The sequence below is a fragment of the Pseudopipra pipra genome, chromosome 21, assembly GCF_036250125.1.
Source record: "Pseudopipra pipra isolate bDixPip1 chromosome 21, bDixPip1.hap1, whole genome shotgun sequence".
Classification (NCBI taxonomy): Eukaryota; Metazoa; Chordata; class Aves; order Passeriformes; family Pipridae; genus Pseudopipra; species Pseudopipra pipra.
In genome coordinates, this window is record NC_087569.1 from 10,721,976 (window position 1) to 10,736,738 (window position 14,763).

At 50.6% G+C, this 14,763-nt stretch overlaps 1 long non-coding RNA gene across 1 annotated transcript; it reads right to left on the bottom strand.

Moving 5' to 3' along the window:
• Positions 1–779: 779 nt before the first annotated feature.
• On the bottom strand, positions 780–14,679 carry LOC135425646 (uncharacterized). Its single transcript, XR_010435681.1, has 2 exons — positions 8,260–14,679; positions 780–8,177 (listed from the first exon to the last, which is right to left on the bottom strand). It is a non-coding gene; the product is annotated as an uncharacterized LOC135425646 (long non-coding RNA).
• Between the last annotated feature and the right edge of the window lie 84 nt (positions 14,680–14,763).

Below are 14,763 nucleotides of genomic sequence, written 5' to 3' on the forward strand. Positions count from 1 at the left end.
TTAAGTTTTAGGTGCTCGGGAGAAATTCGGGCATTACTGAGAGGTGTCGTTTATCCCGTCACCCAGTGTGGGTGTCACACCCGCTGCACCCGCACCCTGTGAACACCCCAAGTTTAACCTACAGCTTTGTGGGGCTGCTCAAAGAGAGCGGCTGGTGCCTGGTGCTCCTATGGCTCCTATCCCAGTGTCTCCATGTCCCCACACCCAGGGCCACTGCATCCCAGTGCCCCTGCATCATGGGACTCCAGCATCCCTGTGCCTCCATGTCCTGGGGCTCCTCCACATCCCAGAGCCCCTACATTCCAGGGCTCCAGCATCCCTGTGCCCCTGTTTCCCTATGTCCCTGCATCCTGGTGCCACCGTGCCCTGATGTCCCTCACCCTGGTGCCCCCCTTCCCAAGGCTCTGGCAGCAGCTCACCTTGGGCCCCAGCAGGCACCACCCAGCCAGGTGCCAGTGTGTGCCCTCAGCTCCTGCATTTCACACTCAGCATTTGACCAACACTTTGCAGTGTGGGGCGAGAGCGGTGATGGGGCTGCCAAGTATTGGTGTAATTATCTAAGGTAAAAGCAATCAGCTTCCCACAAATTAAGGAGCACTGCGCAGGAGCGAGGGCCGCCCACCCAAAGAGACTGAGCCACATTGCCCTACATTTTCAGAAACATCCATGGATTTTGAGTACCTCTGCTCACCCGGGACCGAGTGCCTCCCAACCGAAGCCTTCCTGGCTCAGCAGCCGTGCCTGCAAGAGCTATTTTGGGGTGGCCAACTATTTCCAGCTCAGGGATTATATTTTTATTGGGGGTGGGGGCAGCATGTGCATGCTCTTTCCAGCAGGGACTAATGAACGAGGTGGGAACGAGCAGATGTGTGCAGGGCTAGGAGGTCAGGCCCAATGGAGAAATGCTCCCCTTCATGCTCTGCTGCCGACCCCTGTAAAATGGGACATAATCCCCTTTACTGGGTTTGCTTTGCCATGAAGTGCTGAACTCTGGTTCAGCAGCAGGGCAGGCTCCGCTCCTCCAAGCGGGCAGGGAACACCCCAACTGCTCCAGCCAGGAGAGGGGCTGACCTGGCCCTGCCCCAGCAGGGTGAGCGGCACCAACCTGCAAAGGAAATGGAGGGGGGGGATTAAAGAGCAGTCTTTTTCTCACCCCTCTGAGCTTCCTTTAGATTTTAGCTATTTCTCGTAATAATCACTGGGAAATTACTAGTCAGGAGTGCAGTTCCTGCCCTTTAATCTCTCTGGCTGCAGTGCAGAATTTTAAAGGGGTTCCAGAATGAACAGGCACAAGACAGATATTGCTGATGGACAGAGGGAACTTCAGTGCAGCTGCTTATGGCTCACAAAGAAATTAGGATTTCTATACATTAAAAGGAAATCTCCGCTGTTATCCCTTCAATCAGCGAACATTACAGCTCAAATGGCTTTGGGAAGACTTTATCGGTACGTTCTCTTTCTGGCCTCTCCCAGAGCCAAGGCTGGGTCCAGGCAGGTGCCCAGTTTTGCTGTTTCTCTGCACCCACTGCTCTCAGGGAGCAAAAGCTGCACCCACGGCACCAGGGATGCTCCAGGGGCACATTCAGCATCCGTGCCCACGGGTGACAAACCAGGACCCGCTGTCCTGCTCCGTGGCTGGCACGTCACAGCACCCATCCCCAAAGGTGCTGTCCCAGCCCTGATCCCAGACTTTTCTCCACCCCAAGGAGAGTTTGCAGGCTTGCCCTCTGCTCTCCTTCTCTCCGACCTCTAATGTTCGTGCTAAAAATCCAAACTCCCAGTGGACTTTGGGAAGCAGCTAATGAACTGCGAAGCTGACATCTGTAACTGCTGGTCAGGGGTAATGTTCTCCCAGGCTGCACAATTAAAAGTTGGAGCATTTATTCCAATAACAAGGAAAGTTACTGCTATTGGTACAAACCAGCCCAAATTCTGCACAGTGGCTCTGCAGACAGACCACGTCTGTCCATGTACTCACATAGCACCGCCTCTCATTAGCAGGTTTCAGTCTCACCAATTGCCTTTCAATTTTCACAACTCTTGTTTCAGATCAGACACTGAGATGCAGAGTTTGTTGAGATCAGCATTTTTAAGGTCAAGGTGACGTGAGATCCCAAATCTCCCTGAAGACACATGGCTCCTGAGAGCCTGATTTCTGAAACAGAGAAGAGATCTTGGGCTCCTAAACCAGCTAGGGGGGTTTGGGAATGCTATGGCAGGTAAGCAGGCTGGCAGCTGAGCTCAGAGCAGGTCCTAATTGCCCAGGCTGCAGCCCAGTGCTCTGGCTGTTTGGACATCCCATCTCTGCCGTGCAGCGATGCCAAGGGGCTACATCCACCTTGCACTGCCTGGAGAACAAGTTCATCTCTCTGCTGCTGGAGAAATCTGCATTTATGTTTTGTATGCTCTATAAATTCAATGTCATAATAAAAAAGGATCTAAATCTTTACTGAATAATTCATTTTCACACATAGGGAAGAAATAATGATCTATATTATGTTCCATCTATCATTCAGTGAGCTGTGGAGATTGATCGGCCGGTGGGTTTTGGAAGTCCCTGGTGAGGAGCAGTGCTCTGTGGACTGGTCTGTCTGCTGCCCAGCTGTGGCTTCACCTGACAAACATTATTTAGACAGAATTACAGGGGGTGATACACTGGGGAGCTGCCAGGAAATCAAAGATCATTTAAAATGCAGAATATGTCATTGCAAACAATTGGTCTTCCTGATGCATCTGTGCCTTTGGTGTTACCCCAGTGTGTGTAGCACAGTGCAGAGACACTGGGAGATGGGCTGTGGCAACCCTGTCTTGGAGAAGATACAGCACAGAGGAGGAAAGAGATGTCTTTGGAGTCCGTGGTTTCAGACCAGTCAGGAGGGTCAGGGCTGTCCAGATACCATCCACATCTCCAGAAAGCTGGGCAAAGACTTTCTATGTGTGTCTGGAATTCATAGTGGAGGACAGCCTTTAAAGTGCTCAGCACCCAACAGCTTCATTGTGACGTTTGTAAACAAAATTTCAACCCACCACTGACTTGGTGGGTCGGATATTTTTGGTTTTATTTTAGGCTGTCTGTCCACTAACATCCACCTGCATTTCCTCATGGTGAGCTCTACACCTCTTCCCAGGTCGCCAGTCCCTCCCTTTGTTTCCAGCTGCTCCATCATCTGAAAGGAAACCACCAAACCCAACACCAAGCCCTGCCCACCCCCGGCGTTCACAGAGCCCAGGGCCAGGCACTGTCCCAGGAAAACAAACAAAAACCACTCCAGTTTGGGAGTTACTTAAAAACACAGCAGCCAGTCCCTAAACTGCAATAGGTTATCCCAGAACCAGTAATTTTAGGGAAGCAGCACTGGTTCACACCTGTTGCAAATGTGACTCTCTATTTTGGGTAGACACTGAAGTTTTTCCTGGTCAAGTTCCAGATCTGCATTTTCATTTTAGCATTTGCTAATGAAGACATTACACTGACCTTATTAAAAACATCAGGATTTTCATCTTAACTGAGAAAACAGCATTTTTTTCAACTGTTTCAAAAGAAGAATAAAACCCAAATATTATCAAGCCCATCTTTCATATGATAAGGGAGGAGGGGGAAGCTCTGCGAGAAAAGATTTCAAAGCCTGCTTTGTTTTCATCAGCTTTGAAATCAACAGACAGCCCTGAGAATTTTGTTTTTCAGAACCACAGTGTTTAATTCTATTTACTACTTCCAGGCAATTCTATATATACACACACTGAAAAACCCAAGCAGCTCACTTTAAACAAATCCTCCTGCTTTTTTCAGATGTGTCATTCCTCCTGCGGGTAGGATTGCAGGATACAGATCAATTAAGCTAAAACCAAAAACAAACCGGGGAGGAGAGGCAGGGGAGGAGGAGGGTTAGTGCTGTCCCCGGGCAGTTCTCCCTGCTGGATCTGGCTCAGGTGACTGTCCTGTGGACACCTTGGCTTCATCTGAACGAGGGGTTTAGTGGGGACTTTTCCAAGGACCTTTTCCCAGCTGCACTGGCTGATTGAGCAGCTGGAAATCCGTCCTCCCACTCCTGTGCTTGGACATATCCAAGCACCCCAAGTTACCCCTTGCATTGTCTCTCGCTCTGGGGTAGACAGTTATGCCAGGAATCCCATTTTCTTCCCTCTCCCAAAACCAGGCTGTCTAACTTATTTCTCTACCTGATTAATTTTTACCAAAGGCCTTTAAGAGCCACTGATAAACTGCTCCCAAAGTCCAAACTAATATTATTAACTATGAATCTTCTCCTATAAATAATTCCCAGAAGTAGATCAATGCTACCACTGAGTCAATGGATTCACTGGAATCATTTCTTCCTGTTACTCCTGGATTTTTTTTCTCCGTTGCCACTAATCAATTATGATGATAAAACTATCCTGGAACACCCCCAAAATAAAGATAAACAGTGTGTATTATCAGAGGCTGGGGCTGTGCGTGGTGTTGAAGATGTGTTACCTTCTCTGAGGCACATTTGTTTTCCTCTACAGACAGTAAAGGAGGCCCAGTAAATGAATGGCCTGGTGTAACACAGCATTAATTCCCTGACCTTCCGCATTGAGTGACTAAGAAGCTCAATCTCAATTATTCCTTTCATGATGGAATCTAAAAGAGACACAGCAAGTCCTCACATTCTTGCTCAAAACCAGGAGAGGTGGAATAAGACAAGCCAGCCCGATCACACTGAAACCACATCTATTATCAGCTCCATGTCATTCAAAAAAATCGACTGTGGGAGAGAGCAAGAGCATCCAAGGAGAATTATTGCAAAACGTGCACTGGCAGGATCTGTATAAATACAGGCACTCATTTATATGTGCACATGCACTTAAAATTCACAAGTATGGAGCTGAATCAGGGGTAGGAAAAACAAGTCACTCCCCAGAGGACACCATCGCTCTAAACTAACTACAGGCAGATCAGAACTGATGAAAACACCCTGAAAGGTTGATAGGCAAAGCTTCCTCTCTGTAGATGATGGGGAACCCTCACATTTTGAAGTTTGGGCATTCCTGCACCTCTGGCACAATGGAAATGGCAAACCCATCATTTCCTGATGTTTCCTGTCTGACTTTAGAGTTAACTCCTTTATTTGCTTCTCTGGTTAATCAAATGATTCTTATTGCTGATACAGCAAATTCCATGACCATTAGGTTCACATCAAAGGAGACGAGCAAGAAAGTTTACATGAAGTTTTAGACCATGCCAGCACAGATCTTCAATGGGCATAAAAATCTCATAGTCACCTTAACATGCATATTGGCTAAAGACCAACTGTTCATCCGTGCACCTTTGAAGGTATTTTCCTGCAGCTGGAAAACAAGGATAAACCCAGGCCCAACTGTAGGACCCTCTCTGTGCAAGGGGCTGTTCTCCAGCCACTCTTCTCCCTGCTACAGCATCGTGCAGTGCACACACAGGGCTGTCACCAAAGCTCCCTGGTTCCCTCACCCTGGAGTCACCCTTAATGTAATTCACTGGCTTTCCACATAATTCACTGCTTTTCCAGCAGCAGATGTGAACTGAGCTCCCAAGTTTGCCTTTCCAGCCAGGGCCTGGCACAGCACGTGGCAAGGCTGCAGCAAGCCTGGGAGACAAGAAGTCATCCACAGCCTATGGCCAGATCCTGAATTCCAGCATTGTACGTCAGGAAGAAATGTGCCTGGGAAATGTAGCTGTAACTACGTTAAAGCCCCATAATTCAATTCTACCCACATCACCACGGAGGTGCAGATCAGATACGCATGAGGAGCTCAGGGGAGAGGAAGCCGGGCCCTGCCTGCTGTGGGAGCCGTGTCCCGCCTGCTCCGGCCGCCCCGGGCTGGGAGAGCCTCAGGCCTCCTCCTGGGGGATGTCACACCACTCAAACTGCAAACACACCTCTCCAAGAGCCATCCTGTGCTCCCTCCCTCTGCTCCAGCCGGGTGCACCCACACGGGCACACACTGCACCCCTCACCCGGGAGGGGATTTTGATCCCCGCTGACCCTCACCCTGATCATACACGGACCCTCTCACATCCAAGAGGCCTCACCAGCGTGACCACGCTGGGGTGGGTGAGGGCTGTGCTGGCTGGGCAGGGGGAGCACTGCAGCCCATCACTGAACTGAGGCCCTGACACCCCCCCCGCAGGCTCCAGACCTTTTCCGTGCTGCCCAGAGATCTCCAGTCTTCCCTGGTGAGGGGATGGGAGTGAGGAGGAGCCACTGGGCCCCCACAGCAGCCTCCTCCAGACTTGTCCACCCGCCCGTGCTGCCGCCCTCATCCTCCCTCAGGGCATCAGTGCCTTGGCCAAAACCACACCAGACCATGGACCAAACCCCAGTCTTTGAGTTATTACCTCCTACCAGGGAGCATGCTTTTCCCATATTTAAGCAATTCCTCAGCTTTAAGCACCCTCTCCCCTTGGATTTAAAGCACTGATGTGCCCACTGTCAAGGTCCTGGATTCTTGGTCTGACTTTTGGGCAGCGATAAGATTAACTCTTATGTTCCAAATCATCTTAAGAGAGGTTAATGCTGAATTTGTGCTTCTGCCTTTGCTGAATCAGGGCTTTGCCAACTTCCTGCCTTATTTATTTGGCTTTCTGTGATTGCTGAGCCAGGATGGCAAGGATCCTACCTTGAACCTCCCCCGGGACCTCTTCTGATGAAAAGCAAAGCCTGCAAACACTGTGGAGTCTCTGCTGCATTAGGAGAGGAGTTTCATGAAGATTCATGTCTTTCATATTGTTCTATGAAATTAAAGAGCAGAAGGAAAATCACTTTCGAGGAAGTGAAGATCTACTGCAGCAATTTAGATGTAAACATAATTAAGCAACTGGCCCTGACATACCCGTCCCTTCTTGGCCAAAGTTCAGCTGGAGTTTCCACTGATGTCAAGATCAAGCTATGCAAATAATTAGAACAGGCTTGGTTAGGAGAGAGAGTTCTGAAAGAGATTCTGGGTGACAAGATCTATAACAATGCTCCCCTTGCCCCTTCTAGGATCCAGATCTTTGGGTCCTTCATTTCCCTTCCAGCATCACCCACCTGCCACATGGTGGTTGATGTTCACACTGAAACACGTATGAGACCTGTGTGAGCCCAGCTGGTGGCCCAGCAAGCCTGCCTGCCAGGCTCCAGCTCCTGCAGGACGAGGTGCTGCCATGCCCTGTGGAGCTCTGCACTGTGATGAACTCACTCTGCCACTCCACCCTCATTCAAATCACACTGATGGGTTAATCCGTACCGAAAACTCTCGGCTGGGTCGGGCATCACCTCTCTCCCCTCTAACCCATTGCCACATTGGGCATCATGTGTTCTCCTGGAGGGGGCACAGAGGAGGCTAAACTGGCATCAGTGCCTGCCTGAGCTCAGTCTGAACACAACAGACTGAGGTGACAGCCCCCATCCCACCCCGAGGGTTTGTGGTCCAGTGGGATGCTGGAGTGGTGCAGAACCTGGAGCTGGGGTGAGCCAGAACCAAACATTTTACTGACTGAAACAAGAACTGGGCATTTAACACTTGTTTTTCAAAACTTGTCTATGAACAGGCACAACTACAAATGTGCAATTTCTAAGTGTAAATACACTTATGAACTGGTTATAGTTAAGCAAAATCAAACTGCTCTTAAAGCTGAGCTGGGAGCACTGAGCTTTCGTGATGATGTTTAGAGCTTTCCCAAGTCCCTCTCTGTGAAGTGGTTTTCTAAAATTGCTGGGTTTTTAGTTTTTGTTTAAAGTAGATGTATAGTCTTTGATACTCCAAGGAAAGAACTTGAAAAATGTGACCTTTAGAGCTTTGAAACTGGATGACAAAGAAAAAGAATCCAAAGGACAACCCATTAAAAAATATACATGGCTATTGCTTAGTGAGCAGAGAAAGGAAATAAGGATGATGTGTTTTGTGTGGAGGCCAGGATTGACAGCACCCTCTTATGTCACCCTTAAAATATTATTGGGATAATGTGGTACTGGCAAATGCCTCCTGTAGGCATCATTGCTTGCCCGATTTTGCAGCTTTGCTCCAGTGCAGATGGAACATGTCCTGTTACTTATGCCATGTGTAACTTTTCCCAGTCACTCCCCTTCCCCTCTTTTCTCACCTCCTTGTGCCACTGAGGTTCACCACAGATGTAACTCTGCTGGTCTGAATCAACCCAGGGACAGTGTTTTGTTGTTCTGTATCAACAACAACAAAAAAATTAAATTCAAACCAACACAAACTTAGCTGAGAAAGTAATAAGAAGGTAAACTCAATTACTGTTTCATCTGGCATTATTGTAGCTTTGCTGCTCTTTGTCAGGGACTTCTTCCAGGCAAAATTGGAGAGATTATCTTGTCTGGATGTTATGAAGTAGCTAATCCCTTCCGCAAGTGGAGGAGAGCCAAACGCTTCACGTTGGGCCAGTGCAAGTGTAAATACAGTGACAAAGTGCTGCCATCAGCTCCCTGGCTCCAGCCTTTTCCCAGGGCTTTCCACACTCCACATCTGCACGAGAGGTTTCTCCAAGATCACCCAAAAGATTCCCCCTTTCCCAGCCCAGAAGGTGCTGAAGCTTGTGCCACAGGGTGTGGAGTAAGGACCTCAGAAAGCAACCTCAGGACAGAAACTACCCACCTACCTTGTATTCACTAGATTTTGTATGGCACATACAAAAAACTCTAGGGCCATTATCCCAGTGAAGACAAAGTCTTGTCTTCACATAAGAAAGGCTGTTTTCTGGTTCACCTCATACTTTAAGGTAAGCAGGGTGAGGTGGCCTTAAACAGAAATCCACAAAGGTCTCATCTTTAATCATACTGTACATTAACCCAGAGCAACACGTTCCTGTAAACAGCCCTGGCCCAGCCAACCCCTCTGGGCCCCGGTGACATCCCTGTCACAGCCCCAGGAACACGGGAACCACCAGCCCTTGTGGAGCAGCATCTCTGGGACAAACCCTGCTGGCCTCCCTCCTCCATAACCATTACAGAGAGACAACATAATACCCCACCTGCCCGCTGCCCCCACGTCCCCAAAACCCAGCAGCTCAGGTAAAATGTATTTGCAAAGCCAGGGAAAGGCTGGGCTGGGACCAGGAGCAGCCGCGGCCGTGCGGGTGTGTCTGTGTACAGCCAGCCCCCGCACATTTAATGATAATTACCTCTTTTCAGCAGCAAGCAAAGTGCCTGTTACAACCCAAAATGATTCTGCTATTTTGACGCTGGGAAATCTGCAAGTCAAAGGTGAGGGAACGACTGCGCAGAGCAACCAACATTAAAAATCCCAACCTGGCGGCGGCGGCGCTGGCAGAGCCGGATTGCCAATCATTTTTATACCTCGGCGCTTTAAATAGCAATAATGTGCTGAATGTGAAATTGCCTGTGCTGATGGGGGTTGCTGCACGTTATTAAAATCCAAGCGCTGGGACACGTGTTACACGTTTGTGATTCTTCAGAGACATTGTTGGGGGAAAAATACAAACTCCGGGAGAAATTTGAGGGAGGGGGACCCAGGAGGTAAAGGGAGAGGTGGGCAGTCAGGTCTCTGAAAAATCACTGCTGTACAAAAGGCAACAGGGAGAACACTTCAGCTCATCTGGATATGCCCAGGAAACAGCCAATTATTCCAGAGTCATTGAAGCATTAAGTGATAGAGATTATTCCCTATAATGCTTATTCCCTATGTGATTCCCATTGGGTTTGGCCCATTCCAGATCCACACTTGGCCCAACACCTGAGCCCCTGTTTTGGAGCCAGGGCTTGCTGTGCTTTCCTGTGCCTTCCTCCCTTTCCAGGGACAAAAGCCCAGTGGAAGGTGCCCCCACACCCAGGTCTGCTCCCACAGCTCTGCCTGGGTGAGGACACAGAGCTGAATCCTCACCAAACCCACTGCCTCACATCTCACAGGGGCATCTCTCCTCCCAAATCAGGTAGTCCTCATCCACCCCGACAGCCACAGAACTCCCTTTGGATGACTAGAACCCCTAATCCATGGTTTCACAGCCCTACTTAGGTACAAGCACCCACATGCAATGCAGATCTGTGTAAAACCCATCTCTGCATAAACACACTCCGGAAAGAGGAAAAGCGATGATGCAAACACGGTGTGATTTCCATCCATCTACAAAGTTATTCCTTAATCTCCACCAGCTCCCTACCTGCTCCCTCCTTCTCTGTCTCACCTTCTGGGTGCCAAACTTCTGCAAAGCCCCTCAAGAACAGGACAGTCCCAGCTCAGATCTACACAGACCGTGAGCTGAGGGAACTGAAATGACAAAAATCCACATGCCTTTAATAGTCTCAGGATTAGTTTTGCTGCAGCATCATCAAGTGCCCTGGGCCAGGCTGGGCCTGGAGATGCACAGAGGGGCAGAGCCAGGGTCACACATGGGCATGGGAGGTGGAGAACTGGGATGCATGCTTTACAGACAGGGGACAAAGCAGAGATTTAAGGTCCTGTCACATCCCAGAGTTTTATTAGTCCATCTGCAGCAGCTATAGGACTGATTTTTTAATTAATATTTTTAAGAGGATAGGCATACTGGTAAAGTCCTAGTAATAAGAGGTGCCAGAATGGAATAAAACCTGAAGTACCTCCGTTCATCACACTCATGGACCTCACGCTCTTTAACAAGGTCACACAGAACCAGCAGTTGAGCCCATATTTCTCCAGCCTTTTCACCACCTCAGCCCCACACCCAGCACAGCTTCTCTCCTTGCCATGCTCCAGCTTGGCTGCAGTTTGTCACGAGCAGTGACTTCACCTTGAGGGACAACGACCTCCCTCCATCCCTCCACACACCCACCCCACGGCACATCAGGAGGAGCTGCGGCACCGACGCACCTCAGACCCAGGCAGCCAAAGAGTACAGCACACTCCAGATAAAAAGCCTGAGAAAATAGACTTTCAAGTGTGAAATGAGAGGAGCAAAGCCTTTAGATGGAGCTGAGGGTGCACTGTGCTCAGAGGACAGGCAAGGGGCAAAGGTCCCGTGTTCACAGAGGTGACAGCCAGTGAGATATTGGTTTGATAACCAGATGAGCCGAAATTTGGGATGCATTGGAGATGCTGATAGGAAAAAAGAGGTAAATGGAAAGACAGGGGACTGCAAGAGAAACAGCTGTGTACACTGAGATGCATGAGATGTTATGGAAAATAGAAGGTCATCAGGATCCATGAAATTCTCAAAAGAAATAGAAGTGGGAAGGGGAGATCACAGGGACAGCAGATGTTATCGTGCCAAGACAATGATGGAACCATAATTACAGTGAGATAGAGCATCCTGCAACGTCCCAGCAACACAGAAACAAAACAAACCCCAAACCAGACATGTTTGATTGGCAACTGGAAAAGGCTACAAAAAAGTAATAAGCATTTAGCCCTTCCATTACAGAAGAGTCAGGCAAGAGGAAGAACGTGGGCAGCTCTTTGCTGCAGAGCCAGAACTGTGCCCGAGAGGTCAAGCTGCTGACAAAAATCCATGGATTTGTATGGGTCTCACAGATGAGAGAGCTGGGCACTCACAAGTGGTTTTTTTCTCCCCATTCTCAACAACAGGAGAGTCCAGCACACACAGCCAGGGGCAAGGGTGCTCAGCAGACACCGTGCAAGTGCTTCCACCCCATTCCTGGGCAAACCCAGCCCAGATGTCTTGTCTTGTTCAAGGGCAAAACCCGGGTGAGCAGAGCCTGACACAGGCTGTGGCACCTCAGGGGGCTTGTCCCACCTCAGCTGCCACGGGGAAGTCTCCCAGGGGTCCAGAGGAGAATGAGCATGGTCTGAATCCGGGGTCAGGGCTTGTATGCTTGGAAGCTCAGCTGTCCCTGCAAACAGCCCTGCAAGGAGCAGCAGCAGCGCTGGGACACCGAGGGGACCGTCCCCTGTGAGATGAGAGGAGCCAAAGCTCCTCATCCAGGGGATCTCTCTGCATGCCCAGCACACCCCATGACCACCTCAACAGGACCATTTTTCCCTGACTCATTCATACGTGTCCAGCTGTTGTCTCTGTAACAAACACACTGAACTTTGCTTTTCCATCTCCACACCAAGTCTCTTTTCAGTGGGAGCACAATGAGCTCACTTCATTTTGGCTGCGGGGGAGGAAATGATCTGATTCAAGAAAAAGAAAAATCTTGTTTCAATGCTCTGGGGAAAATGCACACCACAATCCCAGAAAATATCCAAGCAAATCAGGGGTCGGTCTCTGCGAGTGAAAAGTAACACTTTCCCTTTATCATCTCACGTCCAGACACTGTGTAAGGACAAACCTGCACGAGCAGAGATACAATCTGGACCCATGAGCAGAGAGGAACATCCCAAGCATGTAAATCAAGATTCTATAGATGCAGCTTATAGCCCAAGATGACCCATCTCCCTCCAAGGACTGGAGCCCGAGCGGCCGCGCTCCCCTCGCCCGGCTCAGCCCAAAGCGATCCCAGCGCTCGCACTGCAGAGCTGGGCTGGTGCTCGAGTGCCATCTGCTGCTCTCCCTCGCTCCTGCCTCCTTTCATGCTTGACATCGGCACCAGTGGTCTCCCGGGGAAGGGATGGGACCTGGGGCTGCGAGGAGGGGACAGGGCAGATACAAACCCACCCAAACCAAGACTCTTTCCTTGTGATTTGTGGTGTCCTTGTGGCCTCAGCGCCTGGGGGCAGGGCTGGGCACCTGCAGTGCTTCAATGCTGCCATCCCTTGCCCCACACCTGCACGAGACACACTGGTTTGTGCCCCAGAAGTGCAGCCACATCACCTGCCCGGGCAGCAGAGACACAGCAGGAGAATCAGAGCTACGGCCTCGACAAGGCAGCCAAACATTTCTTTCCTGCTCCGATAAAACAACCTTTCCAGTGGTGAACAAGTGTCTCCCAAGGAAGGACCGGGTTCCCTGGCATCCCTCTTGAGCATCCCCTCCACACCAGGGACAGGAAAGCTGAGGGAGAACAGGAGGCTGGAGGCAGCAGGACGCACCAGCAGCGATGCTGGGCCATTGTGGGGCAGCTGTGCCAGGCAGAGCTCAGCAGGGGAATGCGACACAACCAAGAGATGCTCATGCTGCTACCTGAGGCTACAAATGAGAGAGCACTACTTGAGGGCCAGAGAAGTGCTTCAGGTGCACTTGTAGAGCGACAGACACTCTAGACCCACACTAGACAACACACACGAGGGAAACCCAGATCCAGGGATTACTTTGAAAGTGCTGTTATCCAGAAATGAGGGCACCTCACTTGAAACAGCCTGAAATGTCTCTTCAGTGTTCTTGAATCCAAACTGCAGAGGTTGGGTACAAAAATGAATAACATCCCCCAGGCAACACGAAGGGTTTTGAAGCTGGGACACGAAGTGCACAAACCAGTGAGTCACTTTGATCCATCTCCCCACTCCCAGGGGAAGGCTGAAACCTCAGTGCAGTCACAGCCACAGCACAACTCCCATCACCTCCTCCTGCTCCCCACAAGGGTGGGGAATGCCATCAGAAACATCCCACCCTGCTTTCAGACTCCAAAACACTCACCTGGGCATGTGCAGCAGCACTTTTGTGGTCTTGATTCAGCAAAAGGAGGAAACACTTGCAGCACGTGCTCACCTCAGCAAAGGCTCCACAGGGCTGGAAAGGGTCCAGGGCTGAGTGTCTGGGGTGATGTCAACACCCACCTGCTCCCACCTATGGGGTCAAACACACCCCAGCAGCTCCAGCCTGAACAGGGGCAGGTGACAGGAGTCTGTGAGCTCACTGCAGTGTGGACAAGCCAAAGCAGGGGCCATCACTCACCTTCCTGTGGCACCGGGATGACGGATGAGCCACGGGGGCTTTCAGGCAATTTGGAAAGCAAACAGGAAGCACTCCTTTCACTCACATGGAATTAAGTTGTGGGACACAATGCCACAGGGTGCTGTGAAGGTCAGAAGGACAAACGGCCCCAAAGGCTGTTACACTAACTCCAGGGGGGTTCTGTGTGTGACACCAGGCTCAGCAGGCCCTCCACCAGGGGGGCAGCAGGGCAAAACTGCTCTGACATCTCTGGCAAAGACCTCCAAGTCTCTCCTCCAAGTGCCATCCTCTCCCCTTGTTGCCCAGTGCAGCCAGAATTTCTCCTCCAGCATTGCTGGTTTTCTTTTTGAAGGGGGTGGGGAAGGAAGGGGAGAGGAAGCAGAGGTGACTGAAGCCAAAACACAGCCTCTGAGGCAACGAAGTCAATGCAAGACACATGTTCTGTAATCCTTGCTCAGCAGCCTCCAACAGGGACAGCACTGAGGTGGGACTGGATGGATCTGTGTGACGCAGTACAGTGAAAATTCAGCTTGCATCTGATTTTTCTTTCTTTTCAGGAAACCCCACTGCCAGTGGAGTTCCCACCAGGGAACCCCTGAGGCAGGCTCCCAGCTGCACACGTGGCCGTGGGGGGTTAGGAGCTGAGCTGCTCCTCGTGTCAGTGCTCCACACGCCAGTGTCAGACAGGGGCTCCATATGTCTCCATCTGCTCCAAAAGCTCTTCCCTCCTCCCCACTGAGGAGCTCTGGAGCCAGTGTGTCAAAGGGGAATCACGTCTGGGCTCTGCCAAAGGACCAGGCCTGGTGTTCCAGAGGGTCTGGCAGGAAGGTGCCACATGCCCAGGGCTGAGCTCCCAGGGCAGGAGGACGAGGGGCAGTAGCCACAGCAAGGAGCATCATAGGAAGAGCCTCTCCTCCGTGGAGGAGCCAGGAGAGCTCCCAGCAGGGAGCACCAGAGCACAGCACACGGCCCTCCAGGCACAGGTTATAAATCAGGCATCTCCAGAGACCTCA